Below are 16,793 nucleotides of genomic sequence, written 5' to 3' on the forward strand. Positions count from 1 at the left end.
TTTAACCCTATCCAGGTTAAATTTTTCTAACTGCAGCAGGGAAAAAATCTCCACATACTCACCCTACCACATCTTTTCTCATACTTCAGGCTTCAAGTGTGCACCCAACGGCCCCTCATAGCAAACATAGACCTCGCATTTTGCAGAACCAGCTAGTCTGATGACTTCCTGTCTGCCCGCAGCTTCCCCCGCCACCACCACCTTGGCCATCCCCAGCGTAACCCCACTTGTGTTACCTGTGACGGGCATGTTGTCAAGGCCGGAACTACCGGAGCTACCGCACCCCCCAGCCAAAATGGCTTGGCCGACTACTCTTGCTGGCGGGACCCAGGCTGACACTGGCCCAGCGGGGGCTCTATCCGCATACCCAAACTTTTGCATCTATTCCTATGTCCCAGCAAGAAAACCCACTAACCCCGCAGTCCCCCCAGCTGCCTCAGCCACTGCAGTCCTTCCCGCCGAACCCATCTGTCATGCCCTCTTGCCCTATGCTAACAGACAATCCCTCATAATAGTGTAAAGGTGACTTACCGGGCTGCACAGGAGTTGACCCATCAGCCGACCATCTGTTCTCCAACGATGTTGCACTCCTGGGGGGGGGAGCAGCCTCTTCTTCCGACCCCCAGTTCTCCTGCCGACCTCTGTCCAGACCCCTCTTCTGATGATAGCCCGCCAGGCTTAACAGCACCGGCTGCCGATGGTCCCGCAGACCTCCGAACCCCCCCTCCGCATTGCGTACCCGCTCACCGGCTTCTGGACGGCCTTACCAAGACCAGTGTGTGGGGCCTCAGTCCTGCCGGCCTCCGCTTGCCTGGAAGTCCTCCCCGGCTGTCCCCCACTGTTCATCCTAAGGTCCCCTGGCGGTGCATAAGAAGGCCCGGGGACCCCGGTTGCTTTGTTCCTCATGGTAGGCCTCAGGCCGACTAATGTAGCGCATGGGGCGGGGCCGTGCCCTCCTGTTTCCACCGCCTAGTAGGCCGCAATGCCGCCCCGGAGCCCCCAGACTGTCCACCTGGTGACCTCCTGTGTTGGAGGGGAGACCGCACAGGACTCCCCCCATCCCGCGCTGCTGCCCACTTGACCGAGGGTCCCGTCAGAAATCCCTGGCAGGGTACCCCCCGACTGACGCTGTGGCCTGGAGTGACGGTCCAGTGAAAAAATTGCTCCGGCGGCCTGGGCATATGCGCCTGATTGCCCTACCTCCCCCCTGTAGTTTCCACCTACTACTGTTTGTGTAGAATAAGCCCCAAAGTGTCCTGCAGCCAACCGGAAACCCAGCAACACTGCTTCCTCCCTGAGCTGGGCCAAGAGCTGCTCCACCTCTGACATGCTTCTGCTGAACTTTTCCCAAAACTCTGATGACTCATAGGGAGGAGCCTCCCTTTTATCTCCTCTCCAACCCCTCCCCCCAGCACCAACTTGATACACTCCCTCTCCTGATACTATTACCTGCTTCTCTGCTTCTCTGCTCTGTATTAGTCAATCTACACTATTGGAGTCCCCCTTTCTTTTCTTGGGATTTGTGGCTTATTTGTGCCTGGTCCATCTGGGAAGAAGCGCTGGAAGGAACCCCTGGGATTATCTCCCTAATACTGGAGTCCCCGTCACTGCGGATCAACCGTTTGGCGAGGAGATCGGTAGGACAGCCTAAGGAATCCATTGTAAGATGTTTCCGGGAGTCCATCCCACACTACTAAGCCTGTTTTGACCCCCCTGAGTAAGGGCGTTTGCAGGCTCTCTGGTAAGCCTTCAACTTTACCATCTGGTGGTGGGCTGCACTAGCGGTGGATCATGTAACCCCGGACCCGGCAGTAGCTTTTCTGTGGACTTATTTTTCACTTATGACACTTATGAACTTTATTTTGTACTTATGAATTTGATTTTCACTATTTTCTACCTGCGCTTATTTTTCTTGCATACACCCCTTTGGGGTATGGATTTACACTAGTTAACATATTTCTATTTTCACTATTTTATTTTTATTTATATTTATTTTTATTTTATGACTGGATAACTTCAGGTCACGATATAATAATTTACATGGTATATAACGTGTATGTTCACTATATTACTAGACCAGTGCTACACTGTCTTTTTTGATACATGGAGGCACTTGACAATCTGGTGGATGCAGGTCAAGCAGCAGATAATTGAGAGGAGAGCAGTGCCTCAGAAATGGTCAGGGCCTACCTATATGAAGCACCTTTGCTTCCTACAGAGGACCCTTTGACCTACTGGGATGGTAAGAAAAGTTTGTGGTCTGGTCTTTGCCTGGTTGCCCAGCAACTACTATCCTGTCCTCCAACCACTGTGCAAAGTGAGAGAGTTTTCTCTATTACTGGGAATATCCTTAACTCACACCGTTCACAACTAACACCCTATTTGATGGAACAAATAACTTTCCTCAAATTTAACCTCCCCAAGCTGGGTTACCCTACCCTTAACTTGTGAGACCTGAATCATTGTTACCATGTGAAGATAGATGGGACTAAAGTGACTTAAGTGTGCGTGATTGCATGAATGAATGTTGTGTGAATGGACAGTGAAGATAGATGGGACTAAGACGAACCATCCAAATGTTGAGGAAAATAATTTTTTTATTTTCTTACCACTTGACACAATAGCAGTTGTCTACTTGACTTTGGTGTGACCCCAAGATTTAAATAGAATTATATTGTTTTAAGCAAACCAAATTTTTCCCTTTATTCCTTCCATCACTCTTTTTTGTAATGAATGTTGTGTAGAGTGACTAGAGTGTGCGTGATTGCATGAATGAATGTTGTGTGAATGGACAGTAGCAAGGGTTGAAGCCTTGATGTGGCGCTACTGCTCACGTGCTGCTGTCTTTGTAAATACAATTAGCAACATGTGCTAATTTAACCATTTTTGTTTGATGGTCTGGAAATAAGAGACAATGATTAAAGATGACCTCAACAGCATGACAATTCCTCTTGACGGAGAGACTGTCAACTCAAGGATATGTTACCAACACAACATAGCACAAAGAAGCATACAGTTGGAAATGTGATTCTATGCAAGATAGATTAGTTGGTCATGGTCACTGCTGAGCTGCATCCAGATGCCCAGGACCCCTCCCATTTACCATCTCTGACCCTGGGGACACCAGGGCCCTCTCTGATCCTCCGCCTGTTTCATGACCATCTGCAATTGTCCAAAGTCACCAGTGTGAGTGAATAATCTACCCTGCTGCCATGTTACTCAAGCCCTGGAAATGATGACTGCCTGTCAGGTCACCTTGAGGCTAGGTGACAGATGCACTCTGTAGGAATCAGAAGTGCAAAGCTAGGTAGTGGACCCTAGGACTGACTGCTGTGGATTGAACTCTGGGAGGTTCAGGAAGCAGGTCTACTGGATCACTAACACAGATCCCACTGGGAGCTGGAGCATAGATTCCCCAGGGCGCGGAGTCTAAGAGCCAGCAGGTGTTCACCAGAGCCTCTAGTGGTGAGGATGGACTGCCCTGCAGTCTGGCTCCAGGTCACGGTCCCCAGGGTCTCACAGCTCATGCTCACGGTAGACTACAGGAGAAGAGGAAAGAGGCATCAGGCTGGAACAACAACGAAGTAAGGGATAAACCAAGGTCGGGGCCACAAGCAGACAAGGACAACAGAGTACACGCCAAGGTTCAGGGTCACAGGCAAACAGGGATGGTCAGGGACACGCCAAAGGTCAGGGTCACGAGCAGACAGGAATAGTAGAGAACAGGCCAAAGTCAGTTAACTGGAATCAGACGTAGGAAACACAGCCAGTACACACGAACGCTAACACACAATGGTTGATCAGCACTGCTGGCTTGCAGTGCACAGGTTAATATAGGGTTCCCTGATAGGAGCTGGGGTGGAGCCATGCTAGAGGAGAGCTTACAAAAGCAGTCAGGTGAGGGTCAACTGGTCTCTAGAGATGAGACAGGTATGCTGACAGACAAACTCTATTGCATAACCATGACACTGCCCTTTGAACTGTTGCCCCTTGTGATTGCGTTAGCCTGTGAACCTCTGTCCGGTTAACTGTTGCCCTCATGATTGCAAGCCTGCAACCTATGTCCTGTGAACTGTTGAGGACTGTATAGTAACCCCTGCTGTAACTATCTGCTGTGTATTCTGCTGGAGGGAAAGCTGAACTGCGTGACTGGACACAATACATGGGATTACCCTTTGCACATTGAAATAGTGTAAAGAGAAATCTCATCAATTTTCTAAGTTCAGCCTGATGGTTAAATGTAGAAAAACTACAATTATAAGGCCTCTAGTAAGTTAGTAACAATATATGGACTAGTTCATTTAGATAAACATCACACAAATCTAACAAGGAAAGCAAAACTCAAGAAAACAATTATTTCTGAACAAAATGTTTTTATTTTTAACATAAACAAAACAAACAAAAAATTAAAATAAAAAAATAAATAAAGTACATTCTCCCCCAACCTGGTGACCAGTCGCTGTAGGGACATATTAATCCCAGCCAACTGGTCACCAAGGTACCGCGTAGCCTCCAGGTGTCTCCTGAGGCTACGTTGGTACCTCTCCAGAGCCACATAGTGACGGAGCTGCCGGCGATTGTGGAGGGCCAAAGATTGACACAGCCTCCGGGTTAAGGCATATTGTCTCTCTTGGACCTCCACAATGCGCCGCAGATAATCAGTCACATGTGGCTCTGGAGGGTGGGGGATGTGTACTTGTTCTGGAGTGGGTGGAGAAGGATGCACTGGGGAGCAGGCACCAATGGGTGTGTCACTGTCCAGGTGGGGGGATGTTGATGAAGGGTGGAGGAGAACATGCCCTGTAGAAACCACTGGGGAGGAAGGACAGTCAGTCCGACCAGATGCGGGCAGGTCCAGGCCTTCATCCACAGGGTGCAGTTGAAGGATGAAGACTTCACCTGTGAAGAAAAGAAAATACATTAGATAGATAGATAATACAACACACATGGCTTCTTCACCATAACATTATATAAAGGCAAAGATCTCCCAGCCTTTGTAGACAATCCTGTAACATCTTGAGATGTTTTCACTTCCATACCAGTTTTCCATTTTTGATATTTAGTGAGATGCACCTAATCAATTTGTGTGTAGGAGATAGTGGTGTCTGTGTCAATTCGCTGCATCATACCAAGTTTGCAGAGCTGTGCAGGAAGGTGTAGTACTACTTTACTGTACTCTGACCGGGGCAGAGCTGGGTGTCCTCCCCGGCCAGAGTACAAAGGGATTCCCCTCTACACATCGAGCAGTGTAAAGGGGAATCCCCCAAAGATTTCATCCGCTTGGTCGCACGGGCGGCTTAAGGTGTAGTGGACGCCTAAGTGCTACTGCTAACTAATCTACCTCATCCAGACTGACTGACTTTGGCAAATATGGAAGATCAGTTGCACTTGCAGAAACACATATCAGCTATACCAGCTTTTAACATTACACTCACCAAAGAGAAGCCATTCAAGCCATTGCATTTGGGATGACCTAATAAAAAGTTGTTTCATAAAATATAGCAGGCTACTTTTTAAAGTTGATAATTTTGTAAGGCCACTGATTGTTGAATGGCACGGTCATTTGGCAGCCATACCTCCCGGGCTGAAGTGGTTAAAATGTAAAAAAAATAAATAATCAGACACGTTACTGTTTTATGTTGCTGAATTTTTTACGACAGGCAGTCGGGTCACGCCGATGGCGATAGGTCTCCTGGACCTTCCTGGAGATCTCCTCCCACTTCTCCCGCTTCCACTCCGCAGTGGTTGCCCTGGAGCGAGGGCCACACAGCTGCATCCAGCAAGGAAGCGTTTCCCTTACAAGGACCTGGGACTCAATGTGAGTCCACATAAGGTTACGCTTCCTGCTGGTTGCAGCTTGTGTCCCCCTCCTGCGCCCATTTTTGGATGCTGCCTCCAAAGAAGGCCCAGGAACGTCTTCCTCCATGCTTTCATGGGTTGCTGCTGGTGCTGCCATTGCCATATTATCTCTTTCTTTCTAAGCCAGACACAGCGTCGAATTTTGCAGCCGCACTTCCGCACTTCCGATTGAGAAACGAATGAGAAAGTTTGGTTGGCTGACTGCTGGGGCAGAGTAGACCAATGAGCATGAACGATGAAGATTCGACACAGAAACGAAACATGCAAACGTAAATCTTTGGCTTATGGTGTCTGTCGAAAGTTAGAAGATTCGATGGAGCAGCTAAACAAACTGTACGATGCTGCTATCGTACATTTTCGGTCAAATGCATCCCGGAAAATTCGACCGGAATGTACGATTGCAATGTCGTACAGTTTAGCTGCTCCGTCGAATCTACTTTAAACATTCGACAGACACCATAAGCCTTTAATGACAGATTCGACCTTAATTCATTTCGATTTTCGGATGAATGCAAGTTTTTAACGAAAAACAAAATAAAGAAAAATGAATTTCGGGAGTAACTAAATAAATTTATTTTTCGGAAGAAAATGAAATTCCGAAACAAAATATTTCAGTGTGCACATGTCCGCAAGTTAGTGTAGTGCGTCCTCCTCACAGTGTTCAGCTAAAGCTACAAGTTAGTTTAGTGTGACCTCTGCACAGTGTTCAGCTAAAGCTACAAGTTAGGGTAGTTCGTCCTCCTCACAGTGTTCAGCTAAAACTACAAGTTAGTGTAGTGCGTCCTCCTCACAGTGTTCAGCTAAAGCTACAAGTTAGTGTAGTGCGTCCTCTGAACAGTGTTCAGCTAAAGCTACAAGTTAGTTTAGTGTGACCTCTGCACAGTGTTCAGCTAAAGCTACAAGTTAGGGTAGTTCGTCCTCCTCACAGTGTTCAGCTAAAGCTACAAGTTAGTGTAGTGCGTCCTTCTCACAGTGTTCAGCTAAAACTACAAGTTAGTTTTTTGCGAGCTCTGCACAGTGTTCAGCTAAAGCTACCTGTAGAAGGTTGGTGGTGTTTTCCTGATCCTATCACTACTGCAGGCAGCTAAATAAGCTACAAGTTATTTTTTTGCGAGCTCTGCACAGTGTTCACCTAAAGCTACCTGTAGAAGGTTGGTGGTGTTTTTCTGATCCTATCACTACCGCAGGCAGCTAAATAAGCTACAAGTTAGTTTTTTGTGAGCTCTGCACAGCGTTCAGCTAAAACTACAAGTTAGTGTAGTGCGAGCTCTGCACAGTGTTTAGCTAATGCTACCTGTAGAAGGTTGGTGGTGTTTTCCTGATCCTATCACTACCGCAGGCAGCTAAATAAGCTACAAGTTATATTTTTGTGAGCTCTGCACAGTGTTCAGCTAAAGCTACCTGTAGAAGGTTGGTGTTGTTTTCCTGATCCTATCACTACCGCAGGCAGCTAAATAAGCTACAAGTTAGTTTTTTGCGAGCTCTGCACAGTGTTCAGCTAAAGCTACCTGTAGAAGGTTGGTGGTGTTCTCATACTACAGGCAGGCAGTTGATTTTGCTAGCTGCAGTATCAGTATATATATATATATATATATATATATATATATATATATATATATATATATATATAGGAAGGCCAGTATGGTGGCCTGAATTTATGGGAGGAGCCCGGGGGTATTTAAGCAGCCCGCTCACCTGTGGTGCTTGTCGGTTTCCTGTGCACGATATACGTCACTAGGCCGACTATTCGAATACCAGCGTCCGCAAGTTCTTGTCTCGCAAAGTTCCCGCATTCGCAATTTCCGTGCTCGAGAGTTTCAAAGTCCGTGTTACCGATTCGTAGTTCGTACCACGCATCTGGCTCGGCTGTCGCAGGTAGGGTCCCGTCAGACTTTTTGTTTTCACGCATTGTTAGATATCATGTCACTAAACCGAACCGAATCACTCGGAATTTTACAACGTAACCGCTATGCATACCACTCACACCATCATTATGTTACCATTTCTCGCTATTTGAAAAAACCACCGCAACGTAGACGTCGCTTCATTTCAGGCATGTCTAAATTGTTATCATGCGTCAGTAGATAACCGTTGTGATTCGCAATTCGCAATTTCTTATTGACCCATGTCAACTCGATACCAAGTCATTTCTCATTTCACTGCCACGTATCACGCTCCGATACGAATTCAGTCTCATGGAAATGCACCGATTCGTCTCGGCGTGCCCCAGGTATTTGCTACATTTCAGTACATGCTCCAGAGTCTGATTCGCAGTCAGCCGCAACAGCGGCATGATCGATTTGCGCCTCTTTCATGGCAACAAACAGTTACTCCTGTACTTACCACGCTGCGGTTCGAATCTAGTCGCATCTTCGATGCACCGATTCGTTACGGTGTGCCCCAGGGCTCGGCCTCATTTCTGAACATGCTCCAGAGTCCGGATCATAGCTAGTCGCAGATATCGGGCGACCGATCCGCATCTCTGTCATGGAATTATTACCATTCATTTCACTCCCACATATCGCATCACCATTTCGAAACCAGTCGCATCCGAGATGCACCGATTCGTCACAGAATGCCCCAGTTGTTTCGGCCGTATCCATACCTATACCAGAGCTTGGTTCGTTGCCAGTCGCAAATGTGGCACAACCAATTCGAGCCTCGGTCAAGGTAAAACATTTCTGTCATTTTGTTGTTTCATACTGCGCTCTGATTCGAATCCACATGCATCCAAAGATGCACCGATTCGTTCCGATGTGCACCAATGTTTCTGTTGCCTCATTTCAGTACATGCTCCAGAGCCCAGTTCGTGGTCAGTCACAGTCACGGCATGACCAAGCCGGACCTCTGTCATGGCAAGAGATTTCACTCATTTCATAATCAAGGCAAACATTTCAAATCATTTCATTGTCACTAGATTGCAAATCACCATACAAATTACTGCTTCAAATTAGCCAGCAAACCCTTCACGAATTATCACCTTTCATTTTCCTCCAGGTCAGTCAAAGTTCAGTAGGTCCACCCTGCACCAGGTTGGACGATATCCCCCCAGGTAAAAACAAAAAAACAAAAAAACGAAAAAACAAAAAAAAACAAAGGGAGAAAACAAGTTGGGTAAGTATAGCTCAGGGAGAACAAAGCAAACTTGAAATTCATGTCACCCCCAATAGGTTACAGTCGACCAAAACATGATCTCAAGGACAGGATATCCTTACCAGATTTAACCATGTCCGAGGCCAGCAGCGAAGACCTCACGGCCCCTCTGTCACCTTCTCCGGTCTCAGAGAGCGGCACCGTGCAGTCCCTCAGGGGATGGACTATCCCCAAATTGACAGCAGAGCTAAGACACAGAGGCGTGCCCTTCTCCACTACAGCTAGGAAAGGCGAGCTCTTCAAACTCCTCTTCCCCCCACCAGCTGCAGCAGGACCCAGTACCCAGCAGGCATCTCTCCAGTCGATATCCTCTGCCATCTCACAACTTCACACTATGGTGTCGTCCCTGTCTTCCTCGGTCACGGACGTACAAACCAGGGTGGCACTCCTGGAGGCTCGGCCAGCCGCGGCTATTCCCGACCCAACCGCAACCCAAGCTTTAACACCCCTTCCTGCAGGTACCACAGGGTGGAGCCCCATTGTCTACCCCTCCCATTTGGTTCCAACCAGCATCAGGAAGGACATCCTGGACGGCAGGGACGTCAACCTGGCCTCTCTCCTGATTTCTGTTCACGATCTGGCAGAAAATAAGGCCTATAACTGGGGTGACATATCGGTGGTCCTTAAAGCCAAAGACCCCAGACTGAATCGGAAATTATCTGTCCCAGAGTTCACCTTGGCCTTTGGCATGCTGAGAGATGTACTATGTTCAGCCGCTCCCAGCAGAAGGGAAGAGCTGGACTTGTACCGCCATACGGTAGTAGACTTGGGCTACAAGTATGGAGGATTTTCCTTCTACGACTACCACCGTTCCTTTTCCGCAAAGATGGCAGCCAGACTCACACAGTTTCAAACTACAACAAATTGGAGTCTCATGGACACAGAGCTGTTCTGCCACCATTTTGCCGGCTTACGCTCACCCCTGTGTGCGATTTGCCAGTCCTCCACTCACACTGCCACCTGGTGCGCCAATGCGACAATCAGACATCCCTTCGAAATTTCCCTCTACCTCCTGTGCACTTCAGGGTCAGTTGGCCTCTGAACAAACGCCTCAGGTGGACAAATTCGGACGCCCAGTCCAAACCGTGGGAAGGGCAGCCATCTGCAATAATTACAACTACGGGTCCTGCAACTTCAGTCAGTGCCGCCTACTCCACATCTGCACCTTATGCCCAAGAAACTTGTGCGAAGTCAAACAACAGAAGAGGGCATGACTAAGCTGGATCAACGTCTTGTGGCTAGGACTCTACCTCACCTCACACCCCACCCCCTCCCTGGCCACCTACCTTATCCAGGGGTTCACAGTAGGGTTTCACACTGGCCTCCTTTCACTACCCCACAGTACCTACGAATGTAGGAATCTTCGTCAGCGACCATTGACGAACAGTTCATAGATCGGCTCTTACAGACCGAAGTAGACTGAGAGTTCCTTATAGGCCCCTTCACTCAGCCCCCTTTCAGCACTTGGAGAGTCAGCCCTATTGGGCTTGTCAAGGGCAAGTTCTCAAATAAATTACGTTTGGTGTACGACCTGTCTGCGCCTCATTTTTCCCACATTCCCAGTCTCAATTCCCTGATCCCCTCCGAAGAATTCTCCCTAAAATATTCCTCCGTGGACATGGCAATCCAAGCAATCATCAAAACAGGTACAGGCACCTGAGCCAACATCTCGGATGCCTTCAAGCTCCTGCCTATCCACCCATCCCTTTGGCGCTGGCATGGCATCAAGTGGAAGGAGGCATACTATTTTGCCACAAAACTGACGTTCGGTTCGAAGAGTAGCCCTTAGCTCTTCGACACATTTGCTCAGTCCCTCGCTTGGATACTCTTACACAAGGCTCAGTGCCAAGAAGTCATTCACTACCTGGACGACTTCCTACTAATAGAACCACCCAGCAGGCCCCCAGGAGACCTCGACAAACTCAGAGTTGTGTTCGGGAATCTCAATGTTCCCATCGCCGAGCACAAAGTCGACGGCCCAGCACATAACATCACTTTTCTTGGGGTCAACTTAGACACCTGCACCATGCAGGCCAGTCTCCCCCTCGACAAACTAACCCGCATTAGGGCGGTCCTTCACAAATTCACCAACACTAGGGGGTGTACCAAAAAGCAGTTGCAATCTCTCCTGGGAATGCTTAATTTCGTCATGCGAATTATTCCACAAGGCCACACCTTCGTGTCACGTCTGCTGAGATTCCTGTCAGAAACACAAGACCCCGATCAGATCCTAAATTTAGACTCCGCAGCAATAGCGGACCTATCGATGTGGGAGGAATTCCTGGAATGGCATATCCCTATTTATACCCATGGTTTCGGCCCATTCACCCCAGGTGGTAACAGATGCTGCAGCTTCTACAGGCTTCGCTGCAATTTTTGGCCACCAATGGTTTTCAGGACCCTGACCTCAACAGATAATGTTGATACCCGGCTTTACCCGAACATCCTCCCTCTTCGAGCTCTATCCCATAGTGGCAGCCGCACAGCTCTGGGGTCACCATTGGACAGGGCAAACCGTGGTCTTCACCACCGACAATCAGGCCATGGCAGACATTGTCAACAAAGGCAGGTCCAAGTCCCTATCAGTCATGTCCTTCCTGCGCAGATTGGTACAACTGTCTTTACAATATCAGTTTAACATCCACTGTTCATTTATGCCAGGTAAATACAACCTAGCTGCTGACGCACTGTCACAATTTAATTACACCTCCTTTTTTAAACTGGATCAAGCTGATCCAGTGTCGGCCCCTATCCCTGTCTGGTCACAGCTGACCCTGGACTAGTAGAATATTTACAAGGAGCAACACAGCTCATCAATCACTCACTCTCTCATAACACACTCAAAGCCTACCAGACAGCTTGAAAGGCGTTCAATAAATTCCCGGCACCCTGCCGCAAAGGAACAACAGATGTCAAGCAAGTACTGGCCTTCATTTCATACTACCACACTCAGCTGGCCTTATCTTATAACACCATATGGCTATATCTAGCCGGCATACAACATTTCTTGACTCTTCAAAACCCCGCAAAGTCTTCACTGTTCTCATCCCACGCTATCCGAGCCATCCTACGTGGCATTCAGAAACACCAATCAGTGATCAGTACCAAACGCTTACCCATTACGGGGCCCATCTTCAGGGACATGTCGACCATCCTGACTACCTCTCCATTTGGTCTTCTCCCCAGTACGGTCCTACAACCATATATTTGGCCTACTATGGGTTCTTGCGACCTGGCGAGTTCACCTGTAACAATCCCGCAGGCCAGGTACTACGCAGACGGCACTTGGTTCGCTACCAAGACCATTTCGTCCTTCACCTCGAGGTTTCTAAGACCCAGCAAACAGGCTCTGGAGTGGACATTCACCTTTACAAAACCAATAACAGCTGGTGTCCAGTCACCGTACTCAACCGTCTTCTGTCACTCCTGCCTGAACAGCTGGACACCAGTCCTCGTCTACCATTCCCAATCAAACCCTTAAGCGCCTGTCAGTTTGTGAAACACATAAGGATACTTCTCCGCAACCTTCGCCTTAACCCTAGTCAGTATTCCGGACACTCCTTTCGTATTGGAGCAGCCTCCGCAGCATCCCGCCATGGGGTCCCAGACCACGTTATTAAAAGACTAGGCAGGTGGAAGTCAGCCTGCTTCGCCCGGTATATTCCTAATCCTCAAGTAGAGATGGCACAGGCATTTTTAAAATTGGCCCTATGAATAACTGAAAACCAATAAAATATTATACCCCTACCTGAATGTTTTTGCCCCCTTATTTTGGCATACCGTCCATCAGACCAAGGCACACTTTCAGGTCCATTTCATATGGTAAGTCCACACTTCCAGCTCTATTTCCGATGGTAAGTCCTGTGTTTACTATTATGCCCCGTACACACGGTCGGATTTTCCGACGGAAAATGTCTGATAGGAACTTGTTGTCGGAAATTCTGACCGTGTGTAGGCTCCATCACACATTTTCCATCGATTTTTATGACACACAAAGTTTGAGAGCAGGATATAAAATTTTCCGACAACAAAATCCGTTGTCGGAAATTCCGATCGTGTGTACACAAATCCAACGGACAAAGTGCCACGCATGCTCAGAATAAATAAAGAGATGAAAGCTATTGGCCACTGCCCCGTTTATAGTCCCGTGTTTTATGTCACCGCGTTTAGAACGATGGGATTTTCCGACGACTTTGTGTGACTGTGTGTATGCAAGACAAGTTTGAGCCAACATCCGTTTGAAAAAATCCTAGGATTTTGTTGTCGGAATGTCTGAACAAAGTCCGACCGTGTGTACGGGGCATAAATGTTATCTATGTCCATATCAGACATAGGGCTCTAACCATAAGTATGGTGGCCTGAATTTATGGGAGGAGCCCGGGGGGGGGTATTTAAGCAGCCCGCTCACCTGTGGTACTTATCGGTTTCCTGTGCACGATACCCACCCTCCCATCCCCATTTCAAGGCATTTATCAACTATTCATTTCTCTTTACAGAATAATCATTTCTTAAACCAGGGCATGCACCCTTATTTTGGCATACCATCCATCAGACCAAGGCACACTTTCAGGTCCATTTCATATGGTAAGTCCACACTTCCAGCTCTATTTCCGATGGTAAGTCCTATGTTTACTATAAATGTTATCTATGTCCATCTGGAAGGCCAACAATGATAGGCAGACAGTCACAAGCCAATAAAAGAGGGCAAGCAGGCTCTGTGTCTAGAGGCATCAGTGCTGGTCGTGGAGACGGTGCATCCTCATCAGCATGTGGCCGTGGGACACGCTTGGCCTTTTTTTCGGCAGCTGGCCGTGTTGAGCCGCAACATGCGGAAGACTTGGTCGAGTGGATGACCAAGCCCTCCTCATCCTCCTCATCCTCTCTCACCCATGCTCAGGGTACTTTGTCTGGCAAAGCAGCTGCCAACGCGGCCTCTTCACTCGGCTCAATTAATCAGTGACTCCTTCCCTAGCCCCACCATGTCCTCCTGAGGAGTCCCTCGAACTGTTTGATCACAGTGTTGGGTACATGCTCCAGGAGGATGCCCAGCATTTAGAAGGCTCTGATGATGATACTGAGCTAGATGAAGGCAGTAACATGAGCACAGACAGAGGGGGTGCCCAAGAAGGACAGCAATCTGGCAGTCATGCTCCCCCTGCTGCAGCATACTGCCAGGTTTGCTCCAGTGATGAGGAGGGAGGGGATGATGAGGTCACTGACTCAACGTGGGTGCCTGATAGGAGAGAGGAGGAGGAGGCACATCACCAACGAGGCAAGATGCCCTCCAGGGGCCAGCCTAAGGGCAGCACACTGACTGCATCACACCCCAAAGCTCCGCATGTGCAGGGCGCTGCTGTTTCTGCGCGTTATTCCAAAATTTCTTTGGTGTGGGCCTTTTTTGAGACGAGTGCATCAGATCGCACCGCTGCTATTTGCAACATATGTCTCAAGCGTATCTCACGTGGCCAAAACATCTCCCGCTTGGGCACCACATGCTTGACCAGACATATGTTGACCTGTCATGCAGTTCATTGGCAAGCGTATCTAAAAGACCCACACCAAAGAACAAAGAGGACCTCTCCTTGCTCCTCATCAGCTGAGATCTCCAACCCCACTATACCTTCAGTCCTCTCTGAGACCTGCACTGAGAGGAATGAATGTGTAGAATTAGGTGTGTCACAGCCAAGTACTTGTGGGCAATCTGCTTTCGGTACACCGATGTCAGATTGTACCAGGCAAATTTCCCTGCCCCAGCTGCTGCACCGCCGAAAGAAGTTCTCTCCCAGCCATCCACATACCCAGCGGTTGAATGCTTGGCAAAATTGCTAGCACTTCAACTGCTGCCTTTTCAGTTGGTAGACTCTGCCCCCTTTCGTGAGTTTGTGGAATGTGCAGTTCCTCAGTGGCAGGTACCCAAACGCCACTTTTTCTCACGGAAGGCAATGCCGGCTCTCTACCGGCATGTGGAAGGCAATGTCTTGGCCTTGCTGGACAGGGCGGTCAGCGGTAAGGTGCATATTACTGCTGACTCATGGTCCAGCAGGCATGGACAGCGACGTTACCTAAGTTTCACCGCGCATTGGGTGACTCTGCTGGCAGCTGGGAAGGATGCAGGACAAGGTGCAGTAGTGTTGGAGGTTGTTCCACCACCACGCCTCCAAAATGCCACTACTAATGATTGTGACTCACCTCTCTCCTCCACCCACTCCTCTTCTTCCTCCAGGGCCTCTTCCTGTGCTTTGTCCTCGGAACCAGCGGTGCTCTGTAGCCGTTCAAGGGGCTACGCAAGTATGCAGGCCAAAAGATGCCATGCAGCGCTTGAGCTGGTGTGCTTGGGGGACAGGAGCCACACTGGGGCAGAGGTTCTGTCAGCTCTGCAGGGGCAGGTTCAGAGGTGGTTGACGCCACGCCAACTTAAGGCAGGTTTTCGACAATGGCACCAACCTCCTCTCTGCCCTCCGACAGGGACAAATGACCCATGTGCCCTGTTTGGCTCACGTCCTTAACTTGCAGGTGGTGCAGTGGTTCTTAGGCAGGTACCCAGGCTCACAGGATGTCCTGAGGCAGGCCAGGAAAGTCTGTGTGCATTTCCGCCGGTCATATAATGCCAGTACTCAGTTGGCAGACCTCCAAAAAGGAGTTTAACCTGCCCAAGAACCGCCTAATCTGTGACATGCCCACCAGGTGGAACTCAACGTTGGCCATGCTGCAGTGGCTGCACATGCAGCAGAGGGCCATCAATGAGTACCTGTGCGACTATGGCACCAGGACAGGGTCAGGAGAGCTTGTTTTTTTCCCCACGCCAGTGGGCCATGATCAGGGATGCATGCACTGTCCTGTCACCATTTGAGGAGGCCACGAGGATGGTGAGCAGTGACAGTGCATGCATCAGTGACACTGTTCCCCTTGTCCACCTGTTGGAGCACACGCTGCATGGAATAATGGACAGGGCACTTGAGGCAGAACAGAGGCAGGAAGAGGAGGACTTCCTTAGCTCTCAAGGCCCCCTTTATCCAGACAGTGTTCCTGCGTGCCTGCTGATCACACAGGAAGAGGACGAGGATGAGGAGGAGGATTGTGTCAGTATGGAGGTGGAGCCTGGCACTCAGCATCAGCAGCAGTCTTTAAGGGATCAGTCCCAAGAAACACATGGACTTGTACGTGGCTGGGAGGAGGTGGCTGCGGACCATGTCGTCCTTAGTGACCCAGAGGACTCCGGACCAAATGCCTCAGCAAACCTACGCTGCATGGCCTCTCTGATCCTGCAAAGCCTGCGTAAGGATCCTCGTATTCATGGTATCAAGGAGAAGGACCAATACTGGCTGGCAACCCTCCTTGATCCACGTTACAAGTGTAAGGTTGCAGACCTTATCTTGCCGTCGCAGAGGGAGCAGAGGATGAAACATCCTGGGAGGCCTTGCAGAAAGGTCTGTGCAACGCGTTCCCAGAGACTGGGAGGTTATAAACTCCTGTTTCTGGACAACGTGTTGCTGAGACTTCGGTCAATCAAAGAAGGAGCGGTGGAGAAGGTGGCCGTTTGACTGATGCGTTCAGACAATTTTTTAGTCTGCAGCCCCAAGGTATGATCGGTTCCAGCAACCATTGCCAGCATCTGTTTTACATGGTGCAGGAATACCTAGGGGCAAGATCTGACTTGGACACCTTTCCCACCAAAAATCCTCTGGGTTACTGGGTCTTGAGGATGGATCACTGGCCAGAGCTTGCACAGTATGCAATTGAGCTACTGGCCTGTCCTGCATCCAGCGTTCTTTCGGAACGCA

The sequence above is a fragment of the Aquarana catesbeiana genome, linkage group LG05 (genome assembly GCF_042186555.1).
Source record: "Aquarana catesbeiana isolate 2022-GZ linkage group LG05, ASM4218655v1, whole genome shotgun sequence".
NCBI classification, from domain to species: Eukaryota; Metazoa; Chordata; class Amphibia; order Anura; family Ranidae; genus Aquarana; species Aquarana catesbeiana.